Below are 15,502 nucleotides of genomic sequence, written 5' to 3' on the forward strand. Positions count from 1 at the left end.
CTGTCATTCCTTCATGGAATAATCTTGCCTCTTTGTCACAGAATAATTGACCATAGGTGCATGGTTTTATTTCTGGGTTTCCTATCCTGTTCCACTGATCTTTATTTATTTTGATTTTTTTGTTTTTTTTTCTTTTGCTTTGTACAAAGACGTCTCCTTCATTAATTTCAATGATGCAGGAAAACAGCCTGACCAAAAAAACTCCAGAATTCTTAGGAGGCAGTATAACAATGCTGTTGAGTACAGACTATACTGCTGTTTATACTAGCATACAGAATGTTCTGGAAAGTTACACAAGAAATTGACAAAAATGGTTCACTTTAGGGAGAGGCACTGGGCATGTGGTAGGAAGGAGAAATTTTTTCACTATTTCACCTGTGTTGCTTGCATTTTTTTTTTTTTTATCATGGACTGTACTGCTTTTTCTTTTCTTTTGTTTTTAACATCTTTATTGGAGTAAAATTGCTTTACAGTGGTATGTTAGTTTCTGCTTTATAACAAAGTGAAATAGTTATACCTATGTCCCCATATGTCTTCTCTCTTGGGTCTCCCTCCCTCCCACCCTCTTTATGCCATCCCTCTAGGAGGTCACAAAGCACTGAGCTGATCTCCCTGTGCTAAGTGCCGGCTTCCCACTAGATATATATTTTACATGTGGGAGTATATATATGTCCATACCACTCTTTCACTTTGTCCCAGCTTACCCTTCCCCCTCCATATATTCTCAAGTCCATTCTCTAGTAGGTCTGCATCTTTATTCTGATTTTGACCCTAGGTTCTTCATGACTTTTTTTTTTCTTTTAGATTCCATAGATATATGTTGACATATGGTATTTCTTTTTCTCTTTCTGACTTATTTCACTCTGTATGACTGACTATACATTCATCCACCTCACTACAAAAAACTGAATTTCATTTCTTTTTATGGCTGAGTAATATTCCATTGTATATATGTGCCACATCTTCTTTACCCATTCATCTGTTGATGGACACTTAGGTTGCTTCCATGTCCTGGCTCTTGTAAATAGAGCTGCAATGAACATTTTGGTACATGACACTTTTGAAATACGGTTTTCTCAGGGTATATACCAAGTAGTGGGTCTGCTGGGTCATATTGTGCTTCTATATTTAGTTTTTTAAGGAACCTCCATACTGTTCTTAGTGGCTGTACCAATTCACATTCCCACTAGCAGTGCAAGAGTGTTCCCTTTTCTCCACACCCTCTCCAGCATTTATTGTTTCTAGATTTTTTGATGCTGGCCATTCTGACTGGTGTGAGATGATATCTTATTGTAGTTTTGATTTGCATTTCCCTAATGATTAATGATGTTGAGCATTCTTTCTTGTGTTTGTTGGCAGTCTGTATATCTTCTTTGGAGAAATGTCTATTTAGGTCTTCTGCCCATATTTGAATTGGGATGTTTGTTTTTTTGTTATTGAGCTGCATGAGCTGCTTGTAAATTTTGGAAATGAATCCTTTGTCAGTTGCTTCATTTGCAAATATTTTCTCCCATTCTGAGGGTTGTCTTTTGGTCTTATGGTTTGCTTTGCTGTTCAAAAGCTTTGAAATTTCATTAGGTCCCATTTGTTTATTTTTGTTTTTATTTCCATATCTCTAGGAGGTGGGTCAAAAGGATCTTGCTGTGATTTATGTCATAGAGTGTTCTGCCTATGTTTTCCTCTAAGAGTTTGATAGTTTCTGGCCTTACTTTTAGGTCTTTAATCCATTTTGAGCTCATTTTTGTGTATGTTGTTAGGGAGTTATCTAATCTCATACTTTTATATGTACCTGTCCAGTTTTCCCAGCACCACTTATTGAAGAGGCTGTCCTTTCTCCGCTGTACATTCCTACCTCCTTTATCAAAGATAAGGTGACCATATGTGCGTGGGTTTATCTCTGGGCTTTCTATCCTGTTCCATTGATCTATCTTTCTGTTTTTGTGCCAGTACCAAACTGTCTTGATTTCTGTAGCTTTGTAGTATAGTCTGAAGACAGGGAGGCAGATTCCTCCAGCTCTGTTTTTTGTTCTCAAGATTGCTTTGGCTATTTGGGGTCTTCTGTGTTTCCATACAAATTGTGAAATTTTTTGTTCTAGTTCTGTGAAAAATGCCAGTGGTAGTTTGATAGGGATTGCATTGAGTCTGTGGGTAGTAGAGTCATTTTCACAATGTTGATTCTTCCAATTCAAGAACATGGTATATCTCTCCATCTATTTGTATCATCTTTAATTTCTTTCATCAGTGTCTTATAATTTTCAGCATACAGGTCTTTTTTCTCCTGAGGTAGGTTTATTCCTAGATATTTTTTTTTTTTGCACTGATAAATGGGAGTGTTTTCTTGATTTCACTTTCAGATTTTTCATCATTAGTGTATAGGAATGAAAGAGATTTCTGTGCATTAATTTTGTATCCTGCAACTTTACCAAATTCATTGATTAGCTCTAGTAGTTTTCTGGTAGCATCTTTAGGATTCTCTATGTATAGTATCATGTCACCTGCAAACAGTGACAGCTTTACTTCTTCTTTTCCGATTTGGATTCCTTTTATTTCCTTGTCTTCTCTGCTTGCTGTGGCTAAAACTTCCAAAAGTATTTTGAATAAGAGTGGTGAGAGTGGGCAACCTTGTCTTGTTCCTGATCTTAGTGGAAATGCTTTCAGTTTTTCACCATGGAGGATTATGTTGGCTGTGGGTATGTTATATATGGCCTTTATTATGTTGAGAAAAGTTCCCTCTATGCCTACTTTCTCCAGGGTTTTTATCATAAATCGGTGTTGAATTTTGTCAAAAGCTTTCTCTGCATCTATTGAGATGATCATATGGCTTTTCTCCTTCAATTTGTTAATATGGTGTATCACATTGATTGATTTGCGTATATTGAAGAATTCTTGCATTCCTGGAATAAACCCCACTTGATCATGGTGTATGATCCTTTTAAAGTGCTGTTGGATTCTGTTTGCTAGTATTTTGTTGATGATTTTTGCACCTATGTTCATCAGTTACATTGACCTGTAGTTTTCTTTGTGACTTCCTTGTCTGGTTTTGGTATCAAGGTGATGGTGAATTTGTAGAATTTGTAGAATGAATTTGGGAGTGTTAGTCCCTCTGCTATATTTTAGAAGAGTGAGAAGGATAGGTGTTAGCTCTTCTCTAAATGTTTGATAGAATTCTCCTGTGAAGCCATCTGGTCCTGGGCTTTTGTTTGTTGGAAGAGTTTTAATCACAGTTTCAATTTCAGTGCCTGTGATTGGTCTGTTCATATTTTCTATTTCTTCCTGATTCAGTCTTGGCATTTGTGCATTTCTAAGAATTTGCCCATTTCTTCCAGGTTGTCCATTTTATTGGCATAGAGTTGCTTGTAGTAATCTCTCATGATCCTTTGTATTTCTGCAGTGTCAGTTATTACTTCTCCTTTTTCATTTCTAATTCTATTGATTTGAGTCTTCTCCCTTGTTTTCTTGATGAGTCTGGCTAATGGTTCATCTATTGTTTACTTTCTCAAAGAACCATCTTTTACTTTTATTTATCTATGCTGTCATTTCCTTCAATTCTTTTTCATTTATTTCTGATCTGATTTTTATGATTTCTTTCCTTCTGCTAACTTTGGGGTTTTTTGTTCTTCTTTCTCTAACTGCTTTAGGTGCATGGTTAGGTTGTTTATTCGAGATGTTTCCTGTTTCTTAAGGTAGGATTTTGTTGCTATAAACTTCCCTCTTAGAACTTCTTTTGCTGTATCCCATAGATTTTGGGTCATTGTGTCTCCATTGTCATTTTTTTTCTAGGTACTTTTTTATTTCCTCTTTGACTTCCTCAGTGATCACTTGGTTATTAAGTAGTGTATTGTTTAGCCTCCATGTGTTTGTAGTTTTGACAGATCTTTTCCTGTAATTGATATGTAGTCTCATAGCATTGTTCTTGGAAAAGATACTTGATGCAATTTCAATTTTCTTAAATTTACCAAGGCTTGATTTGTGACCCTAGATATGATCTATCCTGGAGAATGTTCCATGAGCACTTGAGAAAAATGTGTATTCTGTTGTTTTTGGATGGAGTGTCCTATAAATATCAATTAAGTCCATCTTGTTTAATGTATCATTTAAAGCTTGTGTTTCCTTATTTATTTTCATTTTGGATGATCTGTCCATTGGTGAAAGTGGGATGTTAAAGTTCCCTACTATGAATGTGTTACTGTCGATTTCCCGTTTTATGGCTGTTAGTATTTGCTTTATGTATTGAGGTGCTCCTATGTTGGGTGCATAAATATTTACAATTGTTGTATCTTCTTCTTGGATCAATCCCTTGATCATTATGTAGTGTCCTTCTTTGTCTCTTCTAATAGTCTTTATTTTAAAGTCTATTTTGTCTGATATGAGAATTGCTACTCCAGCTTTCTTTAGGTTTCCATTTGCATGGAATATCTTTTTCCATCCCCTTACTTTCAGTCTGTATTTGTCTCTAGGTCTGAAGTGGGTCTCTTGTAGACAGCATATATATGGGTCTTGTTTTTATATCCATTCAGCCAGTCTGTGTCTTTTGGTGGGCGTATTTATTCCATTTACATTTAAGGTAATTCTCAATATGTATGTTCCTAATCCCATTTTCTAAGTTGTTTTGGGTTCATTATTGTATGTCTTTTCCTTCTCTTGTGTTTCTTGCCTCGAGAAGTTCCTTTAGCAGTTTTAGAGCTGATTTTGTGGTGCTGAAATTTCTCAGCTTTTGCTTGTCTGTAAAGGTTTTTATTTCTCCATCAAATCTGAATGGGATCCTTGCTGGATAGAGTAATCTTGGTTGCAGATTTTTCTCCTTCATCACTTTCAGTATGTCCTGTCACTCCCTTCTGGCTTGTAGAGTTTCTGCTGAGAGATCAGCTGTTAACCTTATGGGGATTCCCTTGTGTGTTATTTTTCCCTTGCTCCTTTTAATATGTTTTCTTTGTATTTAACATTTGACAGTTTGATTAATATGTGTCATGGCATATTTCTCCTTGGATTTATCCTGTATGGGACTCTCTGTGGATCCTGGACTTGATTAACTATTTCCTTTCCCATATTATGGAAATTTTAAACTCTAATCTCTTCAAATATTTTCTCAGTCCCTTTCTTTTTCTCTTCTTATGGAACCCCTATAATTCGAATGTTGGTGCGTTTCATGTTGTCCCAGAGGTCTCTGAGACTGTCCTCAGTTCTTTTCCTTCTTTTTTTTTATTGTGCTTTGCAGTCATTGCCACTATTTTATCTTCCAGGTCACTTATCCGTTCTTCTGCCTCAGTTATTCTGCTATTGATCCCATCTAGAGTATTTTTCATTTCATTTATTGTGTTGTTCATCATTGTTTGTTTCATCTTTATTTCCTCTAGGTCCTTGTTTAATGTTTCTTGCATTTTGCCTGTTCTATTTCCAATATTTTGGATCATCTTTACTATCATTATTCTGAATTATTTTTCAGGTAGACTGCCTATTTCCTCTTCATTTGTTAGGTCTGGTGCCTTTTTATCTTGCTCCTTCATTTGCTGTGTTTTTTTTTCTTCTCATTTTGCTTGTCTTACTGTGTTTGGGGTCTCATTTTTTCAGGCTGCAGGTTCGTAGTTCCCATTGTTTTTGATGTCTGTTCCCAGTGGCTAAGGTTGGTTCAGTGGGTTGTGTAGGCTTCCTGATGGAGGGGACTAGTGCCTGTGTTCTGGTGCATGAGGCTGGATCTTGTGTCTCTGTTGGGCAGGTCCTCGTCTGGTGGTGTGTTTTGGGGTGTCTGTGGAGTTATTATGATTTTAGGCAGCCTCTCTGCTAATGAGTGGGGTTGTGTTCCTGTTTTGCTAGTTGTTTGGCCTAGGGTGTCCAGCACTGTATCTTTCTGGTCGTTGAGTGAAGCTGGGTGCTGGTGTTGAGATGGAGATCCCTTGGAGATTTTCCCCGTTTGATATTATGTGGAGCTGGGAGGTCTCTTGTGGACCAGTGTCCTGAAGTTGGCGCTCCCACGTCGGAGGCACAGCACTGACTCCTGAGTGCAGCACCAAGAGCCTTTCATCCACAGGGAAAAAGAGGAAAAGGGGAAAAAAAATCAGAAATATTGCTCTCAAAGTCTACTTCTTCAATTTGCGATGATTCGTTGTCTATGCATGTATTCCACAGATGCAGGGTACATCAAGTTGATTGTGGAGCTTTAATCCGCTGTTTCTGAGGCTGCTGGGAGAGATTTCCCTTTCTATTCTTTGTTCTCACAGCTCCCAGGGCCTCAGCTTTGGATTTGGCCCCGCCTCCGCGAGTAGGTCGCTGGAGGGCATCTGTTTTTTGCTTAGACAGGATGGGGTTAAAGGAGCCGCTGAATCGGGGGCTTTGACTCACACAGGCCATGGGGAGGGAGGGGTGAGGAGTGCGGGGCGAACCTGCGGTGGCAGAGGCCGGCATTACGTTGCATCATCCTGAGGCTCGCCGTGCGTTCTCCTTGGGTAGTTGTTTCTGGATCCTGGGAACCTGGCAGTGGTGGGCTACACAGGCTTCCTGGAAGAGGGGTGTGGAAAGTGATCTGTGCTCGCACACAGGCCCCTTGGTGGCGGCAGCAGCACTCTTAGCGTCTCCTGCCCGTTTCTGGGGTCCACGCTTTTAGCCACGGCTCGCGCCCTTCTCTATGTTGAATTCTTTGTTAGACTTTCATACGCCTCCATTTCTTTAGTGTCAATTATTAGAGACTCATTAGTTACTTTTGCTGATCCTGTTTACCTGATTCTGGTATCTGTGATTTGAGGAACCTCTCTATTCTGCTAACCTTTACAGTTTCACTTTTTTTCAGGGGAAGATTTTCATCCGTCAGCTCAGCTTATATTTCTGGATGGATTAGCTGGTAACATCCTCACAGATGGGGACTTTCCTTTGGGATATCTAATTGGTGAGGTTCACTGTCTATGTACTGAGGTTATTAGGAGGGGTTGCTGCCTGTGCTCTGTGTTTGGGTAGGCCTGATGGCAAGGCTCCATGTTCAAGTGGGGCCCTATCATGGTAAGGCAGGACTTCTGGGCTTAGAAATTAGATATGGCCACTAGTTTAACTCCACATTCTCTTCTGAGCAGGTCTGCAGATTTTGTTTCACAGTGGGACAGTATCACCGGTGGGCTGGGCTGCAGTCTGGGCTCCTCAATCCTCAGTTGGGTGGAGTTCCAGGCTGTGCTCCCTGGGAAGATGGTGCCACTGTCTGGACCCTACATTTATGTGGGTCTTCAGGCTTGGCTTTATGATTGGCAGGCCCCTGGCTGTGCTGTGTTATTGGGCAGGATTGCTTGCTGGGCTCTAATTTTGGGTGTAGCTGTCAGCTATATCCCATAGTTGGGTGGAACTAGAGGCTCTGCTCGGTGGTTGTGTGGGGTTGCTGTCCAGATTTATTGTTCAGGTGGGGCTACAAGCTATGCTCTTCCTTTTGACTGGGTCACTGGTGGGAAGCCCTTCTTGGGCAACCTCACAGGCTGTGCTGAGCAATACAACATAATAGAAAACTGAGTCCATTTGGCTGGGTTCTGCTGTTGAATGGGGCTTTAGCCCAAGTTCTATGATTGGGATGTATTATTGACTGTTTCCTGAAGCTTTCTGTGGTCACTGTTTGGGCTCCTTGGTCTTGCAGGAGAAGAGACTATGCCCAATATTTAGGCAGGCTGCTTACATAGCTCCCAGGGTGAGCAGGACTGTAGAATGGGCTCTATGGCTGCCTGGGGTTTCTGAATGGGCTAACTAGCTGAATAGGGCTAGAAGCTACGCTCAGCAGTTTTTGGAGGGTTTGCGGTTGGTTTTGTTCCTGTGCCCAGTCATTGCCTAAGACCCGAGGCTGTCCCAGTGTTGCTAATTATATTCCCTGTTCAGAGAGAGCAAGAGGCTATACTCAGCAGGTAGGCAGGGCTGCTGACTTGCTTCCCTGCACAGGTTAACTGTAGATTGGGTTCTTATGTTGCCAAGGTTCTTTGGTTGTGCTTCCTGGATGGGTGGGGCTGTAAGCTATGCTCATCAGTTGATGGGAGTCTGCTCACTTATTTTTCTGCTAAGGTGGGCTGTAGAATGTCCTCAGTAACTGCCTGAGGTCTCAGGACAGACTTTCTGGTAGGGTGGAACTGGAGGCTAGGCCCAGCAGTTGGGTGGGCCTACTGACTTGCTTCCCTTCTCAGGGGAGCTGAAGGATATGCTCTTTTGTTTCCTGACGCCTTTTGCGAGGCATCCTGGTGAGAGAGGACTGGAGGTTATGTTCATCAGTTGAGTGTCACTGCTGACTCTTTCTTGCCCAAGTGAGGTTATAAAATGTGCTTCATAGCTGGTGTGACATTGGCTGAGGACTCAAACCAAAGTGCACTGCCTACTGAAATTCTTGGCTAGATGGAGCCACTGTCTCAGTTTGCAAAAGTTCACAGCTACTGGCTGTGGTCTCTGCCTGGATTCTACCACCAGCAGTACCATGGCTTTCTAAGGTCTACACACTGGTTGCTATGGGTTCTGCCTCCCTTCCCTGTCTCTATCTGATCATCTGTGATCCATCCCAGCCGATTCCCCCAGTGATCCCCATGAGGTGAAACCCACTTGGGCCTCCCAAGGAGTGTCCCCCCAATGCTGGGCAAGGTAAATGTCCACCTTGGGCTCTTTTTTTTAACCACTGGAGAAACCATAAGCACTCTTCTTGCCTGCAGGAAGAGTGATGTAGTCAAAGTGAAACCATTCATCTTACCCTTCTTATGTACTTCTTAGACTTCTAATGTTGTCCAAAGGGCTGCTTCAGCCTGGATTTTTGGGATTTTCACAAGTGCATTTTGTCTATGGATGATTACTATTTGGTCTTTTGGTGAGTGGAATTGAAGTTGGGAACACCTATACCACTATATTGCTGATGTCACTTTGGTAATTAGGTTTAAATTAGGTCACGAGAGTAGGATCCTCATGATGGGATCTGTGCCCTTTCAACAGACACCAAAGCATGCTCTCTCTCTCTCTCTCTTTTTATCTTTTCCCCATATGAGAACACAGCGAGAAGGTGGCCATCTTCAAGCCAGGAAATTAGCTTTCACCAGAACCCTGATCCCAGATTTCCAGACTCCCAAATAGTGAGAAATATATTTCTGTTGCTTAAATCACCCAGTCTATGACATTTTGTTATGGCAGGCTGAACTGAGTAATAATATACTCCCTGTCCTCAGATTTATTTGTTTGTTTTGGATGAATGCTTTAGTAGTCTATTTGTATTGCAACTTTTCCAAACATTTTTTGCAAGGACTATTCTTAGTCAAGTTTTATTATCAAAATCTCTCTTTAGTTCCTGTCTAGCTAATTTTTTGACATAGATTTTCTTGAATGCCTGGAACTGAAAGAACAACAAACACACACACACAGAATAGCAACCTCTTCCAATTTTTGCAGGTTGGTTCTGTGCAGGGATACTTTTTTACTGCTTAGCTAGGTTTGATCTGAGCCTGGGGGTCAGCCTAGGGGTAAAAGGATAAGTTCTTAGGAATTATTTAAGCCTGTATCTTGCCGAGGCATGTGCATGGCTTTTTCAATTGTCTAATATACACAGCTGTTTCTGAATGTCCTAGTTACCCAGAATCTCAGTCAGCTTCTTCACTGGGCCTTAGATGAATTATTTTATATCTCTATTTGGAGTCTCAGGCATCTGTGGATTTGTAGTCACCTTGTAGTTTTTATGTGCAGTGCCAACAAATTTTCCTGCTTGTGTTCTGAATTATGCAAAACAAAGAAGAGTGCCTTGCTTCAGTCATTCAGATAGCCCCCTGTTGTGGCAATCAAAATCAGGAAGAAAGCCTTATTTCAAAAGGAAGTTCCAGAGAATTAAATGACAGGGAACTTTGAAAGTCTATGACATATTGGTGATCTAGAAAGCATTCTAGAGGATTGAAAAAACAAAAAACAAAGAACAAAAACTTGAGAATAGAAAAGCCCTAATCTGTCACCTTTATCTGATTTCAAGGCCCAGAGTATGTAGGAAGTGAAAGAAAAGAGTTTCCTTAGCCTGTGTAAAGTTTGTAGGTGGGTCTTCTGATACATATCCCCTTGGAAAGGGGTGAAGGACACACAGACAAAGTATTTAAGGAAAAGTTGTAATGAATCATTCACTGGTAACTGAATTATGCTGACCTAGGGGTGAGTATAGGAAGCAAAGCATAATATTATAAAATGAACTTAAAAATACATATAGCAGACAACTCAATGATTATACACCAGAGGAAAGAAAATCTATATGAGTCCAGGAAAGTCTCTAAGTAAACAACAATAAGAAACTATAATAAAAACAACAAACAACAACAAAACTCTGGGAAGAGCGGTCCCTGATACTAAAGTAATTAAAATTTATTAACAAAAATGTCCAATGTTTTATTAAAAATTTTTACAAGGCATGCAAAGAAACAGGAAAGTATACCTGATACACAGAAATAATAATAGCTATAAAAATATACCACCAAGGCAGACCCAATATGGATTTAGTAGGTAAATATTTTATATCGGTTATTATAAATATGTTTAAAGAACTAAAAGAAACCATGTTTAAAGAGTTAAAGAAAAATTTGACAACAATATCTTACCAAATACAGAATATCAATAAAGAGATAGAAATTATAAAACAAACTGAAAATCAATTAATTTTCTTGAACCCATGGGAGAAGTGAAGTCACAGGGCCAGCAACCAGCCCCAAATCCAGAGAAACAGGCAAATATAGAGTGATGCAGCAGTCAAGATATTACCAGGAGCAGAAGCCACTGGAGCCATAAACTGGCAGGAATACTTACTTGGTAATTTTGATGAATTGCTGAAGGCTTAGTTTAAATTAGCACGAGAGTGAGAAACTCTTGGGAACCACAGTCTTGGAGAGACCAGATTTTTATGTAGTCTCTTCAGGAATTACACCAGGTAGTTGTGAATATATGAAAAAGATTCCCTCATGGCTCTGGTTGGCAGAAAGGTAACCATTGTGAAATAAACCCAGAACCTTCTCCATAACTAAGGGCTACTCTTCAGGGAAAAGGACTTTGCTAGAGCTCAATTCTGAAACATGATCCTGTCTTGAGGAAGAGAATTTCTCTACACCTTCATACTTTAGCCCCCTTCAGGTTTTTTTTTAATCACTTATAGAGAAATAATACCAGAAAATTTAGTTGAGAAGGGTCACTGATTCAATAAAATATATTGGGAAACACTTCAGCTGTGGAAGACTGTAGGGAGTAGGGGTAATAAAAGCCATACCATTGGAGAAATATTTATGATGGTCACAGCCCCAAGATATAGGCCAGTAATATACTGAGATTTAGTCCCATACCTTACTATCATACCATCAGGGCTACAATATATTAATATTATAACAGAAAGAGCCACAAGACACCAATTTCATCCAAGGAGGAGTACACAGGAAAGTACAAAGTAAAAAGTAGAGACAAAGTCATGTACACTAAAAAAATTTGTTACAAAAACATAGCCAACTCATATCCAGATTAATATAAATCCTCAGAAAAAAGGTCTATTTACCTCAGTTATTATTACCTGAAACAACAAGTCTGGCTTTCCCCCCAAAATACAAGGCATGCCAAATGGCAAGAGAAGTCTCTCTGAAGAGACACAACAATCAGTAAAACCAGATTCATATGCAAATGATGTTGGAACTATCAGACAGAGTTTAATATTAATATAACTATAAGTAATATGTGTTTAATGGAAAAAGTAGATCCATGCAGAACAGATGGGTAATGTATGCAAACTCTAAAGAATCATCAGAAGGAAATGCTAAAAGAAAAAAATACAGTAACAGGCATGAATAATGTCTTTGACTGGGCTTCTCAATAAACTCAATTTGTCCCAGGATAGAATCAGTGATCTTGAAGATGTCAATTGAAATGTTCTAAGCTATAATTCAAAGAGAAAAAGAATAAAAAGTAAATAAGGAGAACAGAGAAAATGAAGAACTGTGACAATTTTAAAAGGTGTAATATAAGTATAATTGAACATCAGAAGGAGTAGAAAGATGGTACAGAACAAAATATTTGAGGTAGTAATGGCCAAGATCATTCCAAAATTAATGACAGATACCAAGGCACAGATTCAGAAAGCTTGGAGAACACCCAGTAGGATGCATTTTAAAATAACCACACTTAGGCATATTATATTCAAACTGCAGAAAATCAAAGACAGAGAGAAGCACTTGAAGGAAGCTAGAAGAAAAAGAAACACAAACTAACAAAAAAACCTTCTGTATAGAGGAACAAGGATAAGAACTACAGTGAACTCCTTGTGAAGGATCATGTAAGAACAAAAGAGAATGGAGTAAAATATTTAAAATTAACAGAGAATAAAACAAACAAACAAAATACCAACCTAGAGTTCTATATTCAGTAAAATTATCCATTAAAAGTGAGGAATAGTACTAAAATGGTGGAGTAGAAAACTCCAAAAGCCCATCTCTCCAGAGAGACACCAAAAACCTGGCAAAGACTGTCAGAATAAATTTTATCAGAACTATGGAAAATATTCAAAAGTTTACAGCAAACAACTAAATGTTGAATGAAGAAAAAGATGACTGAAACCTGGTAGGAGAGATTTGTGCTGTTTTATCTGACACTTGAACCATCCCTCTCCCCAACTCAGCAATGGTCTTGGAGATGGCTGCCAATGTTCATCATGTGACTTCCTTCCCAAGGGAGCATAACAGACCTTGTCATCAAAGAACTGTGGTTGTCTGCTTTGAACTTTCCTTTGGCTTCTTGAAGGACAAACACAAAGTGCTTGCTTTTATTTCCATAACTCAAAACTCTTACCAAGGTAGAGAAGTGATTATGAAGAAGATATTGTTCAAAACTCTAAAATATTTAAAATATTCAATTGTCAATTATTTGCTACTTAGGACAAAGAATATCATTTGGGGAAGACAATAAATACACTAAAATAAACTTGGAAGATAAGCTGGTAGGAAAAATGGCTCTGATAAGCTTTTGAGTATATGAGAAAATAAATACAGCAGGCCAAACATGTGCCCACAATTGACTAAATTTCTGGAAAAGACCTGAGAAGACTCTAAGCTCTTGTGTTTGGCTGACCTTCAAGCCCCACAAAAGCAGAAAGTGAAAGCTAAGGCACAGTTGTAAATAGACTCACTAAACCCTGGATGCATGCTGCAACACCCACACAGAGCTCATATGGAAAGAATAGAAAATTATTTTTTGGCTACAGGATTTAGTGACTTCACCTGGCTACACAGAGCAGGGAATTCAGTCTTCACAAAACAACTATTTTTAAAATGTCACTAAACAAACAGCTCTAATCCACCACAAACCATGTCAACAAACCACAGGGAGAGATCCACATCTAGACACAACATAGTCATATTAACAAAAGTCAATGACAAAGAAAATCTAAAAGCAAAAACATGAGTTATCACATAAAGATGTAACTCATTAGTAATTGACTTCTCATTAGAAACAATGGAGGCAAAGTGGCAGTGGTGTGACATATTCAATATACTGAAAAAAATACTGTAAATCAAGAATTCTGTATCCAGCAAAACTATACAGGTAATAGTTGAGAAGTTTTTAAACCCTGAGTTAGTGCACAACCAGACACACTGAGGTCAGTAGGGAAATCTGAGACAACATTTTGCCAGAGTCCATACCCCTCAGCACAGTGCCATATGGTTGGAAGAAATACTCCAGCTCCCAGATTAACCCTTGGGAAGGAAATAATTGTACTATATATCCAACAGCCTAATATTACTGGGGATTCCTTAGAGGGCTGTCTTTTCTCTTGCCAGACTTCCTTGGAGTACTAAAGGGACCCAGCATACTCTAACCTCCTGGAGGCTAGTGAGAACAGGGATGGTAGTTTGGGTTGTCAATCACCATAGCCCCTCCATCTAGTGCATTATAGAGCAAGCAGATGAAAACCATAAACTCTCAGCTTCTTCCTGGGGAGGAAAAGTGTTGCCCTGCTTGTCTAACAGTTTCTCAGAGGCTGCCTAAAGATCTGACTTCTATCTTGACTGCCTTCGAGTGCTAAGAGGATCAAGTATAATGTAGCTACCTGAAGCTAGTGAGAACAGAGGTCGAAGTTTGAGGTGGTAGTTACCACAGCTCCTCTCTCTGGCTCAGCACAAAAGAAGCTGATGAAAAACACCAGCTTCTCCCTGGGGAGGGAAAGATGGACTATATGTCTAATGTACAAACTTTATAAGGGGCTACCCAAAGGAATGGCTTCTGTATTACCAGCATATTCTAGCTACCTGGGGTTCAATGGAAACAAAGATAGTGGTATAATATAGCACACAACTAGTTGCCACAGCCCCTCCCTCTCAGCTCAGTAAAGAGCAAACAGGTGAAAAATCCAAGATACTAGGTTCTCACTGGGGAGTGAAAGAGTTAGATAGAGCATCCAATAATCTAACTTTTCTGTAGGCTGTCCAAGGAACTGACATTATTTAGTCTTTATTGCCTTGGAACAGTGATGTGACTGTCATTCTGTAGATGCATGAGGACTGCTACAAACGAATAAGATTAGATTAGCACAAAGGTTGAGAGGACCGAGAATTTCTGTCCAGGCTGGTTGGTGAATATTTTTGTCTGTACAAAGCCAGTTAATAAAGACTGGGAGAAGTGAGTTTTGTCTAATGCACAGACACCAGAGAGGCACAGAAAATGAAGAGACAGAGAAATATGTTCCAAAGAGATGAACAAGACAAGTCTGTAGAAATTGATTAATAATAAAACCAAGATATATATTTTACCTGAGAGAGAATTTAAAATAAGCATCATAGAAATGTTTACTGAGGCCAGGAGAATAATGCATAGAGAAACTGAGAATTTCAACAAACAGAAAATATTAAAAAGTTCCAAACAAATCATGGGGGGTAAAAAATAAAATAACTGAACAGAAAAATAAATAAATTAAAAAAAAAATAGAACACTAGAGGCATTCAACAACAGACAAGTTAAAGCAGAAGGTAGGATCAGTGAACCTGAAGATAGATCATTGGAAATTGTTCAGTAAGAGAAGGATACTGAATAAGAATCTAAAAAATGAATAAAGGACAACTGTCAGTCGAGTGAGTGGGACACATTGGGCATGCTGCATGCTAAGGACTCATTGCTGAACATGATCCTCCTGGTGAGCATTTCTCTGTTTGGGGCCACAGAAAATGTACAGGGGACCAGTGACCTGGTAACATTTTTCTTGAATGTCCCTGGGAAGGTACAACTGTTGGTGAGCAGACAAATTCCTCCCTCCCCATGCTGGGCTGGGTTCAGGCACTGGAATTCACTTTCAAGGTCCACTGCAGGCCAGCCTCACTTGGTGCAAGCATGTTGAGAAATTTTCACCATCATCTTTGGTCAACATCACAACCTATGTGTATGCATGAAGAAAGTTTATTTTTTCCTTTTTTTCTGCTCACTGCTGCCACAATGAAGGAACATCCATAAATGAGACAAAAAACAATATGGTAATATTTAAAATAATAAAAAAACAAAGTAAAAAGTGAATAAAGCTTAAGTA

This window comes from Lipotes vexillifer, unplaced genomic scaffold (assembly GCF_000442215.2).
Source record: "Lipotes vexillifer unplaced genomic scaffold, Lipotes_vexillifer_v1.1 scaffold60, whole genome shotgun sequence".
Taxonomy (NCBI): domain Eukaryota; kingdom Metazoa; phylum Chordata; class Mammalia; order Artiodactyla; family Lipotidae; genus Lipotes; species Lipotes vexillifer.